We start from the raw sequence: 15,000 nt of genomic DNA, 5'->3' as shown, positions 1-15,000 counted from the left end.
GTCAAACCTTGACGTTTTAGCCAGCGTATGGCAAGGTATCAAAATTTATGTAAAACGCTGGCGTACGCTGAACTATTAATGTTTTTTTTTTCCAGTTTTGGACATATTAATAACGAGTTGGACGTATGCATAACGTATTAGTAACGTACACAGAACGTTTCGATAACATATAGATAACTTATATCAACAAATGCTGAGCATGTTGTCAGCGTTCACAACCTATGCCCAACGATAGTCTAACTTATGCATAGTGCGTGGCAGCGTATCACCGACGATCACGTGGCGTAGCCTATTAAAAGGCTGCGGCTCGACGATTCAAATCATAACTGCACTAGACATCGAAGTGTCAAGCCGCTGTCACACCTTGACGTTTTAGCCAGCATATGCCGACGTATGAAAAATTTGCCGAATACGCTGGCACATGTCGAATATGTTATGGGTAAGTTTTTGTATATGTAAAGAGCACGCTGGCATACGTCGTAGTATGCCGAGTACGTCGACAAATTTTCAGCATGTTGAAAATTTTTCAACGTATGCCAGCGTATGACACACGTTCCGCATACGCTGGCCATAAGTTGTAGGCACGTTACGCGATCGTTGACACACGTCGACACACGTTACTTGTAAGTTACTCATAAGTCGAAACATGTCGAGGTAATGTTTAGCATACCCAAAACTTATTTCTAACCTATGAGTAACGTGTTGTAGGCACGTTACGCGATCGTTGACACACGGCGCCACACGTTACTTGTAAGTTACTCATAAGTCGAAACATGTCGAGGTAATGTTTAGCGTCAGTGTTCCAGACTCCCTGGGTTTTTTTTTTCTTCGGCATGACGGTGATGTTGACACTTCGATATCTAGTGCGGTTATGATTTAAATCATTGAACGGCAGCCTATTAATTATATTATATTATAACCGCACTAGAAATCGAGGTGTCAACATCACCGTCATACCGAAGAAAAAAATAAAACAAAATAAACCAATGTCACCCACAGGGTGACCCGTATCTTGGCAAAAGGTGACCACGTGTGACTTCTTTAAGGTCACACTGAGGTGAACAGAGCTGCTATCCACCAGGAGCGACTCCTTGAGGAATATCTGCCTACGAGAGATTCCGATGAGAATCGTTCTACAGAGTAACCATGAAAAATATGTTTTTGCCTCATAACGTCACCAAATGACGTCATAATGTCTCAAGCTTGACATATCTAGAAAGCACTCATCGAGGTGTTCAATTTGAGGTACTACACGATATGGTTCCTAAAACTTGAAAATTTGACCTTGGGGTCAAATATGTTTGACCTGAGGCGCTAACCATGAAGGTCAAGGCCAATCGCCACCAAAAATGAATCAGCTGAGCGCCAGACCATGAACTATATTCCCATGAAGTTTGAAGACGATCCGATCAAAATTACTCAAAAAATAAGGGTTTCGTCGACTCCCCAGATTTGCGACAAAGTGACCTTGACCTTTGACCTTGACCTTCAAAATTTTATGCGCTGAAAGGGACCTCTATAGGCCTCTGATATGCGAAGTTACAAAAATTTCCAATGAAAACTGTGCTCTGCAGAATTTTTTATACATGATTACAGACAAAAAAATAAAAAATAAAAAAACATACAAGCTGACTAACATATCTTGCAAAAAATTCGTTTTGGCAAGATAATAAAATAAAAAATAAAAAACCAGCGAGTCTGGGACACTGACGCTAAACATTACCTCGACGTGTTTCGACTTATGAGTAACTTAAAAGTAAGGTGTGTCGACGTGTGTCAACGATCGCGTAACGTGCCTACAACTTATGGCCAGCGTATGCGGAACGTGTGAGTCATACGCTGGTATACATCGAAAAATTTCAAGCATGTTAAAATTTGTCGACGAGCTCGGCATACTACGACGTATGCCAGCGTACTACGATGTATGCCAGCGTGCTCTTAACGTATACAAAACTTACCCATAACGTATTCGATGTGTGTCAGCGTTTTAGACAAATTTTAAAAACGTCGGCATACGCTGGCTAAATCATCAAGGTGTGACAGGGCCTTTACCCACATGAGCCCCCCCCCCGTCCGCAGAGGTGCTCAGTCACATGTCTGTTGCAAGCCAATTGTGTTTGAATTCTTGCCACTGGGAATTGGGGTTTTCCCACGGGGAACCTAGCCGTGCTCGCCATGCCCATTGCTCATGCCGTGGGTACCGTGCATATTGCACACCTGTTCCCCGTGGAAAACAATTTGCAGCGAAATCCGTTCTGTTTCGCCGTCCGTGCTCCAGTGATTTATCTGTCACGGAGCGTTTACACGCCGGCCCCTCTGAAACCATTAACACATCACGCCACCGTTCGTGCTTGGGAGGTTGGCAAAGTACGGACCGCGCACACTCCCGTACCTCGTACGCAAAGTCCAATGGAGCTGGCGTGGTTTCCAATACAACTCTGTCCCGCTCAGGAGGCTCGCCCCTCCGGTCTGCTACACGAACCACTACTCCGGTCCGGGTAGATCCGTGTCCCACTCTTTCGTGTGCACTCATCCATGTTATGTCACATGCACTCTGCACATACTCCGGCACATTGGGCACTCCAAGAAACACCGGGTGCTTCATTCCCCCCAAGCTCGACACACACCCAATCGCATCATGTACGTGCCCGGTCTCGCCATGACACATCTTCATTATACTCACCTCCTCCCGTTCTTCGAGCACTCTGTCACGCTGCAAATATAGCACGTGCATGCATTCAACAATCTCTTCCTTTACTCTACTACCTGTTTTGCTTTGATTTCAATAATCTCGATTTTTACCTCATCCACCTCCTCTTTAACCATCGTTAATTCCCGATGCGCCTCTCGTATTCCCCCCTCTAACGTCACCTTCGTTGTTTCTATTTGTGTTTCCATATCTCGTTCCTTTTCTCGCATCGTCTGTCACCTCCTCGACTCTCTTCGTCAGTTTCTCGTGTGCCATTTTACATTCGTTTTTAATTGCCGTCATCTCTGTTGTCTCCTTCTTGGTGGCCCTTAACTCCTTTATCGCCCCTGTATTCTTCTCCATTTGTTCCTTCAACTCATTCTGTCCGATCGTCAGTCCTTCCTCCTCAGTCATGTTCCCAATCTCTCCCATCAGTCTGGCCTCGCTCTCCCTCATCTCTTCCCGGACACCGATCCGACACTCTCATACCACCGCCATTTCTCTGCCCATCGCTTCATTCATCTCCGTTTTTATTTCATCGCCCATCATGTCCATTTCGCTGCTGTCTTCGTCCATTTTTCTGCACCTTGCATCCATTCTGCTGTTGTTTTCTTCGTTCATCCTGTCCATTTTTCTGTTGTTTTCTCCGCTTGACATCTTCATTTTTGCCATTAATTGCCTCATGAACAACATAAGTCAACCACGAATTCCAGTGTCCACTGTCTAATTATTCCGTTTAACTGGCGGTCACGTGGTTACCTGAGCGGGGAGCGTGCCCTCTACAAAGCACCAATGTTATCTCGATTAGATTTTAATTAGGGTGGCTGAGTGTTTTAACCGCTAGTGTGTGCCGACTATTTTTGGTCAAATCTGTGGTATTACCTCCCAGTCTATCTCGGTTTGAACAATGCTAGACCAATGGAAGGAAAGGCCAAACACAGACAGGTTGGAAATCGACAAATAATTTATTAATAATAAAATAAATAAACTAGAGGGGGAGCACTCGGTAGAATGCAAAACCTCCGCCGCCAATACTGCTAGGTCACTCAAGTGAACCTGATATCCGATTCATTCAATTTGATGTCAACAGTGCTCAGAGAGTTATAGTTTGCAACTTTCCCTTTTACTTTTAACTTTTACATACTCAATTCATTCGTCATAACTAGATTCCTTGAGACAGAAATTTATTTTACGTGGGTATATCCACCTGAAGTTCCAAAATCAGCCGCAATTATAATTTTGGCATGTTTTTTGTTGGAAATCACTTATAACATGTAGAAATGCAAAAAAAAAAAAATCGAAATTTTGTTGAAAAAAAAGTTGCAAACATTTTTTTTTCTCTAACAATTTTTTTTGTGGGGGGGGGGGGGTTGGAAATCACTTAAAGCATGTAGAAATGCAAAAAAAAAAATATTCAAATATTTTTTCAAAATGACCGCCATAGCGGCCATATTGGATTTTGGACCAAGTCCAAAATCTAATAGCATGATCCTTGGACCATACCTAATCCCCCCACCAAGTTTCGTCGAAATCCGTCGAGGAGTTTTTCCGTTATACTGTTCACAAACAAACAAACAAACAAGCAGTCATAGACTGGTACTTACGAAATCGTCAACTTGACCTCTGACCTTGTCAAATAAAAGCTGTCTCGAGAGAAGGTAGAGAAGCAAACCAGAAGTTTCTACGATGATTCTGTACCAAACCATCAAAAATCGAATGTTTTGGATGTTTGACCTCACTATGACCTTGACCTTTGACCGATTTTGACCAAAATCTAATCAGCGCGAGCCACCACCCTCCTGAATCACGTGATGTAATTTGACATTGGTAGCTTCTTCCGTTCTCGAGTTATCTGTACCAAACCATCAAAAATCGAATATTTGACCTCACTGTGACCTTGACCTTTGACCGATTTTGACCAAAATCTAAACAGCACTAGCCATCACCCTCCTGAATCACGTGGTATAATTTGACATTGGTAGCTTCTTCCGTTCTCGAGTTATCGTGCCTACAAACAAACAAACAGAAACGGAAGGCATCAATATACTTACGAAATCTTTAGATTTCGTAAGTAACAAACAGAAAGGGGTGAAAACAGTAACCTCCGATCTTCGATGGCGGAGGTTAATAAAAAGAACTTTTTATTTGCTGAGGTAAATAAGAATGCATTTCAGAGGGGAGCCAGCCCAGAGGGGAGAGCAGTGAGACAGGGGAGCCAGCACAGAGGGGAGAGCAGTGAGGCAGAGGAGCCAGTCCAGAGGGGAGAGCAGTGAGGCAGAGGAGCCAGCCCAGAGGGGAGAGCAGTGAGACAGGGGAGCCAGCCCAGAGGGGAGAGCAGTGAGGCAGGGGAGCCAACCCAGAGGGGAGAGCAGTGAGACAGGGGAGCCAGCCCAGAGGGGAAAGCAGTGAGACAGGGGAGCCAGCCCAGAGGGGAAAGCAGTGAGACAGGGGAGCCAGCCCAGAGGGGAGAGCAGTGAGAAGGGAGCCAGCCCAGAGGGGAGAGCAGTGAGACAGAGGAGCCAGCCCAGAGGGGAGAGCAGTGAGGCAGGGGAGCCAGCCCAGAGGGGAGAGCAGTGAGACAGGGGAGCCAGCCCAGAGGGGAGAGCAGTGAGGCAGGGGAGCCAACCCAGAGGGGAGAGCAGTGAGACAGGGGAGCCAGCCCAGAGGGGAGAGCAGTGAGACAGGGGAGCCAGCCCAGAGGGGAAAGCAGTGAGACAGGGGAGCCAGCCCAGAGGGGAGAGCAGTGGGAAAGGGGAGCCAGCCCAGAGCGGAGAGCAGTGAGGCAGGGGAGCCAGCCTAAAGGGCAGAGCAGTGAGACAGGGGAGCCAGCCCAGAGGGGAGAGCAGTGAGACAGGGGAGCCAGCCCAGAGGGGAGAGCAGTGAGGCAGGGGAGCCAGCCCAGAGGGGAGAGCAGTGAGACAGAGGAGCCAGCCCAGAGGGGAGAGCAGTGCGACAGGGGAGCCAGCCCAGAGGGGAGAGCAGTGAGGCAGGGGAGCCAGCCCAGAGGGGAGAGCAGTGAGACAGGGGAGCCAGCCCAGAGGGGAGAGCAGTGAGACAGGGGAGCCAGCCCAGAGGGGAGAGCAGTGAGGCAGGGGGGCCAACCCAGAGGGGAGAACAGTGAGAAAGGGGAGCCAGCCCAGAGTGGAGAGCAGTGAGGCAGGGGAGCCAGCCCAGAGGGGAGACCAGTGAGGCAGGGGAGCCAGCCCAGAGGTGAGAGCAGTACTCCATCAACTCTGGGTTGTCCACAATTAATGGCCATGAGAGGCAATTGTCGTGCGCACATCCTCTGCAAAATTGACTTCTGAGGGTTCTCAAACTGGACTTGCTGTACATCAAAAGACTTCATGGGAGCGGTGGTTAAAGTGTTTTCCATTGAAGGCATGGAGGAATGCGTAGCTGTGGGTACGACAGAGGAGAGTGGATGAACTAAGCGTTTGAGTGAAAAGGGTTTGGGAAAAAGAAGAAGAGGAAGAGAATATGATGAGGAAGAAGAACGCATCGGTTGTTCTTGACGAAGCCGTTGGGAGAGCAAGGCATTTTTTAAACGACCTTTTTAAAATGTACCACTATGTGAAAACTTTTTTGAAGGAAGAAACGTTTAATTCAATGAAGATTCAGTTTGCGAATGGAGAATGAAAGATAAAATGAGAATGAAAGATAAAATGAAAGATAAAAAGATAAAAAATGCCAATTGAGATCGTTTTTTGTTGTTGTTTTTGTTTGTTTGTTTGTTTTTTAAAATGAAGAAGAGTTATTTTCAGCTTGCATATTTCTGGAGTGAGGAGAGGAAAATATGAAGGTGAGACCTCAGAAATGAAAATAGTTGAGAGAAAAGGAGTGACAACAGAAGCAATGAGAATGGCACTCGGTGGAGCGGTACATCTCCATCAGGCTGAACAGGTTTTTGGTGTTCTATTCACCGACAATACGAGTTAACGGAGACGAGGCCGGGGGCACAAGCATGCACTGTACAGCATTTCAAGTGGTTCCAAAAACACGCATACAGTACAGTATATCAAACACTCATACACACACACACACACACACACACACACACACACACACACACACACACACACACACACACACACAACACACTTCCACCCCTCTAAATGGCTGGAGTCCTCCAAATGCTGAGGACGCTTGCTGAGGCATACAGGTCGAACAGGGCGACTAGGGCACACAAAAACCGATTCTTCCTGATTTGGTTGGGGTGACCTACCAGAAGGAGTCATCACGTTTTGAGCATCATCATCATCATGTGTACCAGTAAGAATGGCTTGTGCATTTTCTCTGGTCAGAACTGACTGAGACACACACCTTGGACCAACTGGCCTAGTTGGTGCTGGAATGTCCAGCGTTGCTGATTCAACAGAAACCTCATAAACAACCACATCTTATAAACAACCGCAAGTCTCTCATAAACAAGTACACATAAACAAGTACACATAAACAAGAACCCACATAAACAAGCACACGTCTCTTGTGAACCTTGCCTTCAATATTATTGATATTTTCCGCGATGAAGCTGAGTCTCTGGGGTATCTCTTTCACATCACAGACAGGTCAGTGGTCTCTCCGTCTTCCACCGTATCCTTCATGTTCTTGCACCTTCTGCCCTCTCCGTGCTTTGTCTTCCCCCAGATTTCTGCAGGGCACACATGGTCCACCAGAAAATCCTCTTCTCGTGAAACTACCTAAATGCAGGATCACTGCTCACCTCCACTAATTTGTTCTTTTTCCCCACCTGTTGAACCAACTTCCACATCCTCTTCGATGTCATTCTTCCCTCCAGGTGTTCAAGACAGATGTTCATCAACATGTCCAATCCAAACCATGATTTTATTCTACCCTCGTTAACATAACCCTAAGCTCACCTCCATCCAAATTTCAGCTTTTCCTTCCTGGGAGTTTGCTTCTGCATCTATATTATCCACCCTGTGTCTTCCCCTACCCTTCATCTATAATTTCTCCCTCTATTTTGTCCCTCAACCCTGCTGTTGGTGAGTTTCCCCCTTCCCTTTCTCCTGTTCTGTGTTGTCACTCTTCTGCAAGCCTTGACTGAACATTAAAAAAAAAATCAGAAAACAATATTTCAAAATAGGGTTGGGTTAGGTATGCTTATTGTGGGTATAAAAGATCAAAAGTTGGGATGGGATGACGTGAGATGGTGGTTTGCTTATTTGATGGTTTATTTGTATAACATAACATCCTTCACTTTCACAGTGTCCCATTCTGTTATGTTCTCGTCAACTGATAGCAATTCCATTTAAACCTGGCTGCCTTCCTTTCCTCTGATACACTGCATTATCCGTGATGTAGCACCACCATGACACTGCAGTTGTACCATTGCCTCTCACCTTCACAGGTATGTCATCATTGGAAGAGGTCATGTAGTATCATGAAGCCTGGCGTTGGCTTCGTGGTTAGGGTGGCTGACTTGGTCCTGGATCCTAGGGTCCTGAAGTACGAGCCCCGTTGGCTGCCAAATTAATACCAGGTGGGGTTGACTCAGCGTGTCATCCTTCCGAGGTCGGCAAAATAAGTACCAGTGTACTGGTAGTAGGGACACTGCATCAGCGGCATAGCCGCGTCCCTAACCAATGATATCAGCGGCATAGCCGCGTCCCTAATAGTGTAGTAGATAGTAGAAAAATCGTGCAAATTATGATACAAGCATCAAATTTGGCATTTCTGTTCTGCAGGGCTTTCTGATCAAATCTGGCCGATTGGCCATTTGAAAATCCAAATTTTGAAAAATTAAAAAAAAAAAAAAAAAAATTATTTGAAGTCACAGCTGGCTGAAATTCTTGAAGCGCAAGTAAACATCCCAGACAGAGAACCAAGGGGAGATGCAGTCATCATTGATGGCTCAGCACTTATCAATGCCCTGCCTCCACGCACTTCAAAGATATTTGATGACTATGCTAAAGAAGACATCATCCCAAAGGTGGAATCCTATGGTGCCAGGTACGAGAGGGTGGACATAGTGTTTGATGTGTACAAGAAGTCAAGTCTGAAGACCGAGGCAAGGTCGAAAAGGGGGCAAGGAATCAGAAGAAGAGTGACAGGAACCAGTAAGACCCCAAGTAACTGGAGAAGCTTTCTTCGAGATGACAGCAACAAGACTGAGCTGTTTCACTTCCTTGTGGAAAAGATGTTTTGAAGCACAGACGACAAGCACGGTCATTGTCACAAAAGGAGAAGATGCCATTAGCAACACAAGGAAGTCACTTGATGCTGTGTCTCCATGTTGTCATGAAGAAGCTGACACTCGAATATTTGTACACGCCAAGGATGCAACGACGGATGGTAGCAAGTCCATTATCATTAAGGCCAATGACACGGACGTACTAGTCATAGCAATATCTGTACTGCCATCCTTACAGGAACTAGGTCTTGAGAACATGTGGATTGCCTTTGGCCAAGGAGCCAAGGCACGATGGATTCCAGTCCATGAGGTAGTTTCTGCAATAGGGCCTGAGAAAGCTCGAGGGATCCCATACTTCCATGCGTTCACTGGATGTGACGTCGTGTCTGCCTTCCGCGGTAAAGGGAAGAAAACTGCATGGCAGACTTGGAACGTCTTTGATGATGTTTCTGAAACATTCACCAATGTCAGCCAGCATTCAACATTGATTCGTGATCTTGACTTTTTTGAAGTTTTTTTTTTTTTCAAATTATTCAAAATTTGGGTTTTCAAATGGCCAATTTGGCACATTTGATTAGAATCCCCTGGAGAACAAATGTGCCAAATTTGATGCTTGTATCATCATTTGCACGATTCCTCTCAAAAATTGCTGTTATCTGCCCCACTAAAACCAAAGATGCAACCAGCAACCATAAGGCTGCACTCGAAAGAAGAAGAAGATGTAGTATAATTTGGAGATTGATGGGATATTTGTGAAACATTGTGATGTCATCAATTGCTGTCAGTCTTTTGTACTGATCAGTTTCTCAATGTGGTGATTTGCATTCAAAAATACTCTTGTAGTAGCAGATTAACAAATTAATTATATTTGTAAAACAATGTTTTACACTGTATGACAATATACATTTGTTAATCCCTCCAACCCCTTCCTTCTTCGCATTACACAGTCACAACATTTTTGTTGGTGACACCTGATATGCTTCTAATTTTACAGACTCCTCTTTATCCCCATCACTTTAAAAACAGTTGAGATTTTAATTAACTGCAAACAGTTTGAACAAATCTCATCTTGGTGCTTGTCTCAGAGTAATTGCAATCAACATGGGTAATTACATTATCTTCTCGCCCAATCCGTGCTGTCACGGTGATATTTACAAGGCAATGGTCTAGCCGGACCGTGAACCTCGGTGCTCAATCGCCCTGACTTAGCACATCTCACGTGATTCGAACTGGTACCAACCGGCTTCTTCCCTGCATAGGATTTTTCAATTTGCGTCCTCTAACGTGTCCATCCTTGGCTTTCTCACCTGCACCAACACCCTACTACTCCACCTCGTTTATTGCACATCCATCCATACAATCCTGCGCAGGCCTCAGAAAACAAGTGTTTGTGTGTGTGTGTGTGTGTGTGTGTGTGTGTGTGTGTGTGTGTGTGTGTGTGTGTGTGTGTGTGTGTGTGTGTGTGTGTGTATAATACATACTAGCGAATACAAGCCATCACTTCACTGTTGGGGATATTAAGGAGGGGTGGGCGGAAGGGTGAGTAATAAAGAGAGGAGGGAGGGAGATTGAGGTGGGGTGGGGGAGCGAGGAGGGGTGCGGAAAGGGAAGGCATTGTGAGGGAAGGGAAGGCAGCCTGAGGGACAACAACATAAGGCAGTGTGAGGGGAGGGTCCATCTGGACACAACCACCGTCTAGACCCACATCCAGTGACGACCACTGTCCGGACGACAGGTATATTGGGGGGTGGGGAGGAAGAAGGGAGGGGAGAGAGAGAGAGAGAGAGAGAGAGAGAGAGAGAGAGAGAGAGAGAGAGAGAGAAAGAGAGGAGCAAGGAGGTAGGAGGGGTGGGGGAGCGTGGAAGCAGGGAGAATGAGGTGGGGTGGGGGAGTAAGGAGTGGTGGGAGAAGGGAAGGCAGCCTGAGGGAAGAGCAAGGGAAGGCAGTGTGAGGGGATGGTCCATTCAGAGATAACTACCATCTGGACTCGTCCGGAGATAACCATCTGGATAGGTGCAGAGATAACCACCATCTGGATATGTGCGGAGATAATTACCATCCAGGCATAACCACCGTCCAGATACATTCAAAGACAGAAAAAGGGAGAGGGGTGTGGGAGGATGCTGCACTGTAATAGGAAGAGGTAGAGGTAGGATGGGACAAAGGGAGAGAGAGAGAGAGGGGTAGGGGAGTTAGCAGAGAATTTGTTATGCTTTATGAATAACACACACGCACACACACGAACGAACACACACACACACACACACACACACACACACACACACACACACACACACACACACACACACACACACACACACACACACACAGTCCTCGTTTGACAGGTGGAAAAAAGAAATTGTCTCTGTAATTGAGAAAACATGAATACAGTGAACGGCTTGGAAATCGGGTGTTATCAAATGTATTTTGCTTTAAAACTCACAAAGAGAAACCATATAACCTTTGAAAGTACTGCACTGAGTCATATAAAATAACTAATTGCTTTAGAAACAGTCATGAGGACAAAGGAAAACATGATTGCTCTTTGCTGCTGAGGTTAAAAATAGGACCACTGGACATGCAGCATATCTGGGCCCTGGCCTAATGTTGGAGCCCAACTTTTGGGAGCATTTTGACTGGTGGGTCTGGAGAGGAACATTTTTGAAGAGATTTACGTGACTTTTCTAAAAATTTACCAAGCCCGCCATTTTCACACACTTCCGGTCATGTGATCGGCATGACCTCCAATATTTCACATCACGACTCTGTCCTAATATTGTAACACAAATTTGGTAGCATTCTGACAAGCAAGTCTGGAGAAGAAGGTTTTTAATTGAATTAATGCGATTTTTCCAAAAAGTTGACAAAGTCAGCCATTTTCACACAATTCCAGTCGTGTGATCTGCATGACTTCCACAATTATAACATCAGGACCTTATCCTAATGTTGTAACCCAAATTTGACAGTGTTCTGACTGGTGGGTCTGGAGAAGATTTTTGAAGGAATTTACGCGATTTTCCCAAATATTGACTCGGTCGGCCATTTTAACAAACTTCTGGTCTCGTGATCGGAATGACTTTGGCAACTTAACACCCCTATGCTGGCCTAATGTTGCAACCCAAATTTGGTGGCATTCTGACTGGTGGATCAGGAAAATAAGATTTTGGAAGGAATTTGCAGGACAGCCATTTTGACACATTTCCAGTCATGCGATTGGCATGAAAACTTTCATTTGCTCAAGGTCATCTGCCATCTGCTTGGAAATAAGCAAACATCACTGCCCTCCATAAAAAGGTGCAAAAACAGATCCCTGCAACTACAGACCAATCAGCCTTCTCCCAATCATCAGCAAGGTTATGGAATCCATCATCGCTTCAGACAATAAATCCTTCCTCTTCTCCAATGGCTTGATTTCTGATCATCAATTTGGTTTCAGATCAGGTCACTCTACCCTGGATATGCTGCTTCTGCTCTTCCAACAATGGATTGAGGTCCTCAATGCCAAACATGAAATCAGAGCCATATCCCGAGACATATTGTGTGCTTTTGCCATGGTCTGGCACCCTGCCCTGCTCACCAAACTCTCTTCCTCTGGTATCCAAGACCATCTCCACTCACGGCTCGCAGACTTCCTCTCCTGTCGCAGTCAACGTGTGGCCCTAAATGGAGTTCTTTCATCCCATCTTCCTATTCAGGCTGGAGTTTCTCAAGGCAGCATTCTGGGCCCTGTTCTTTTTCTGGTTTTCATCAATGATCTTTCTGACTCTCTGGAAAATCCTCTTTATCTCTTTGCTGATGAATCCACCCTCTGCCATACCATCTGCCATCCCTCAGACCGGCAAGCAGCAGCTTCTTCGCTCACTGCAGATCTGGATAAAATCACAAACTGGTCCAACACGTGGAACATGTCTTTCAATCCAGACAAATCTCACACTCTCACTATGTCTCTTCGAAAGGACCATTTGGACCCCCCCCCCCATCCACGTTCTCAACAATACCCTGGAAGAAGTCAAGCTTTTGGGTGTCACTATATGCCATGATCTTTTCTGGGAAAGCCACATTTCCAGCCGAGCCTCCAAAGCCAGTCGCCGACTGGGAATCCTCCATCGAGCAAAGTCCTTCCTCAGCCCACCTGAGCTCCTGACCACATACAATTTAACATCACTACCCTGTCCTAAGGTTGTAACCAAAATTTGGTAACATTCTGACTGGTGCATCTTGAGAAGAAGATTTCAAAAGAAATTTACCAAGTCGGTCATTTTGACCAACTAAGTCATGTGACCGGACCGAGCTTCGCAATTGCTGTTTCCAGCCAGGCGAGGAACGTTGCTGTCAGGAGAGGAACCAAAAACATAGCGGCTTAACACCCCAGCGAGGTACCCAAGATTCGCTTTGAGACCCCGGAGAGCGAGGTACCGAGGATCGCCTGATGAAGGTTATAATAAAATATAGCCATTAATTATCTTCAAAAGGGATGTTTTAAATAAACCCAAACACCCAATTTTCACTCATGCACTTCTTTGGCATTCCCTAAGTACGCATCCAAAGTTTCAGACTGCAAGGTTTCATGGTTTTAGAGTTATGAAGGACACACACACACACACACACACACACACACACACACACACACACACACACACACACACACACACACACACACACACACACACACACACACACACACACATTAGTACACTAGACGACCCGTGAAGCCGTTGGGTTCCCGTTATGACAGCGGTTGATGAAAAAAAATAATTTCAAGAAAAAAGAAAGACAGCTCCAGCAAACTATATCGCTGAGGTTGTTTGCATTGACAAAACTAGAACGGGCACTCAGTAGAGCGCATACCTTCGCCAACGCTACATTTTGCCCCCCGCCCCCAGAAACCGTTGATTGTGAGGGTATTTAATCCCATACCACATCTGCCATCTCATTTGTGTTATGATGGCTTAAAAACATTAAATTTCCTGCTGTTTGACACTGATTCACGTACATTGTACAATTTCTGTATGAACTCCCTGACCTTTTTGGGTGTCGGTGTCAAGTCAATCTGATGACAACTGGTCACATTATAAGAAATTATTTTCTTGCATTTTAGGGGCATTTAGCACACACGAGTTTCTGTTTTTATAAATAAGTTATTTATTGTGAACAAACAAACATTCATTTTCAGAAAGTATGATATCTAAAAGTACTAATTCATCTGTGTGTACTCAATGTAGAGCGTATGACATTAGCTAGTTGCACGATAGGGGGTTGAAGTACTATCGATAAATAGAACTATACGTTGTGAAATACGCCTCTCCTGGTGCCAAAGTCCCATTGGTTTGCATGGAGAGAACGATGTTTTTGCCTGCTAATCCGTTTTTATTACCTGAATCCTTACATCTGTAAAATATGCATATCTTTTATTTTATAATATCTTCAAATTGCACCAGCAGCCGAAAGCATCATGGCACATAAGAATGACACATTTGAAGCACACATCAGGTGATCGTGCTTTTTTTAGAATAGTTGACATCAGCCGGTTGTGGTTGCGCAATCCAAAAGTAATACGTCAGCTGGCTCCTAGTTTATAAAAAGGAACATTGTTTGTTTAGTGTGCGTACGTGCCACTAAGGTATGCACATTTTGTAAGTTCAGTGACACCCCCCCCCCCCATGCTTTAAACTCACCAATAAAGGCACTGTCAAATATTACACATCACAGGATAGGGAATTGAATTCTAAACATTTTGAATCTACTTACATGCAAATTGTATAAGAATTGACCGCGTTATGATAATAAAGGTCGTTGACCCCCCTGACCTTTGCCCCAAACCGCTAACAAAGCTAATGACATCATTGTGTCATATCGTATATCACAAGATTGGGCATTGAATTCACAACATTTTGGCATTGGTTGCATGCAAATTGGATAAAAATCGACCGCACTATGGCAAAATGACGATTTTGACCTTTTCATGACCTCGACCTTGACCTTTGTAATCTTAATTTTGTAATTGGTATTAAAGTGTGGGGAACAGAACAGTCAACGTTTTGGTGTTGGTTTCATGCAAATCGGATAAGAATTGACCGTGTTATGACGAAAACCGCACATTTTGCAATGTCGTGACCCTCCCTTACCTTTGAATCCCAACCGCTAATAAGGGTTATTATGT

Source organism: Eptatretus burgeri, chromosome 12, assembly GCF_056783735.1.
Source record: "Eptatretus burgeri isolate ZD-2024b chromosome 12, Ebu_testis_v1, whole genome shotgun sequence".
Lineage (NCBI taxonomy): Eukaryota > Metazoa > Chordata > Myxini > Myxiniformes > Myxinidae > Eptatretus > Eptatretus burgeri.
Note: the sequence above shows the minus strand (reverse complement) of the source record.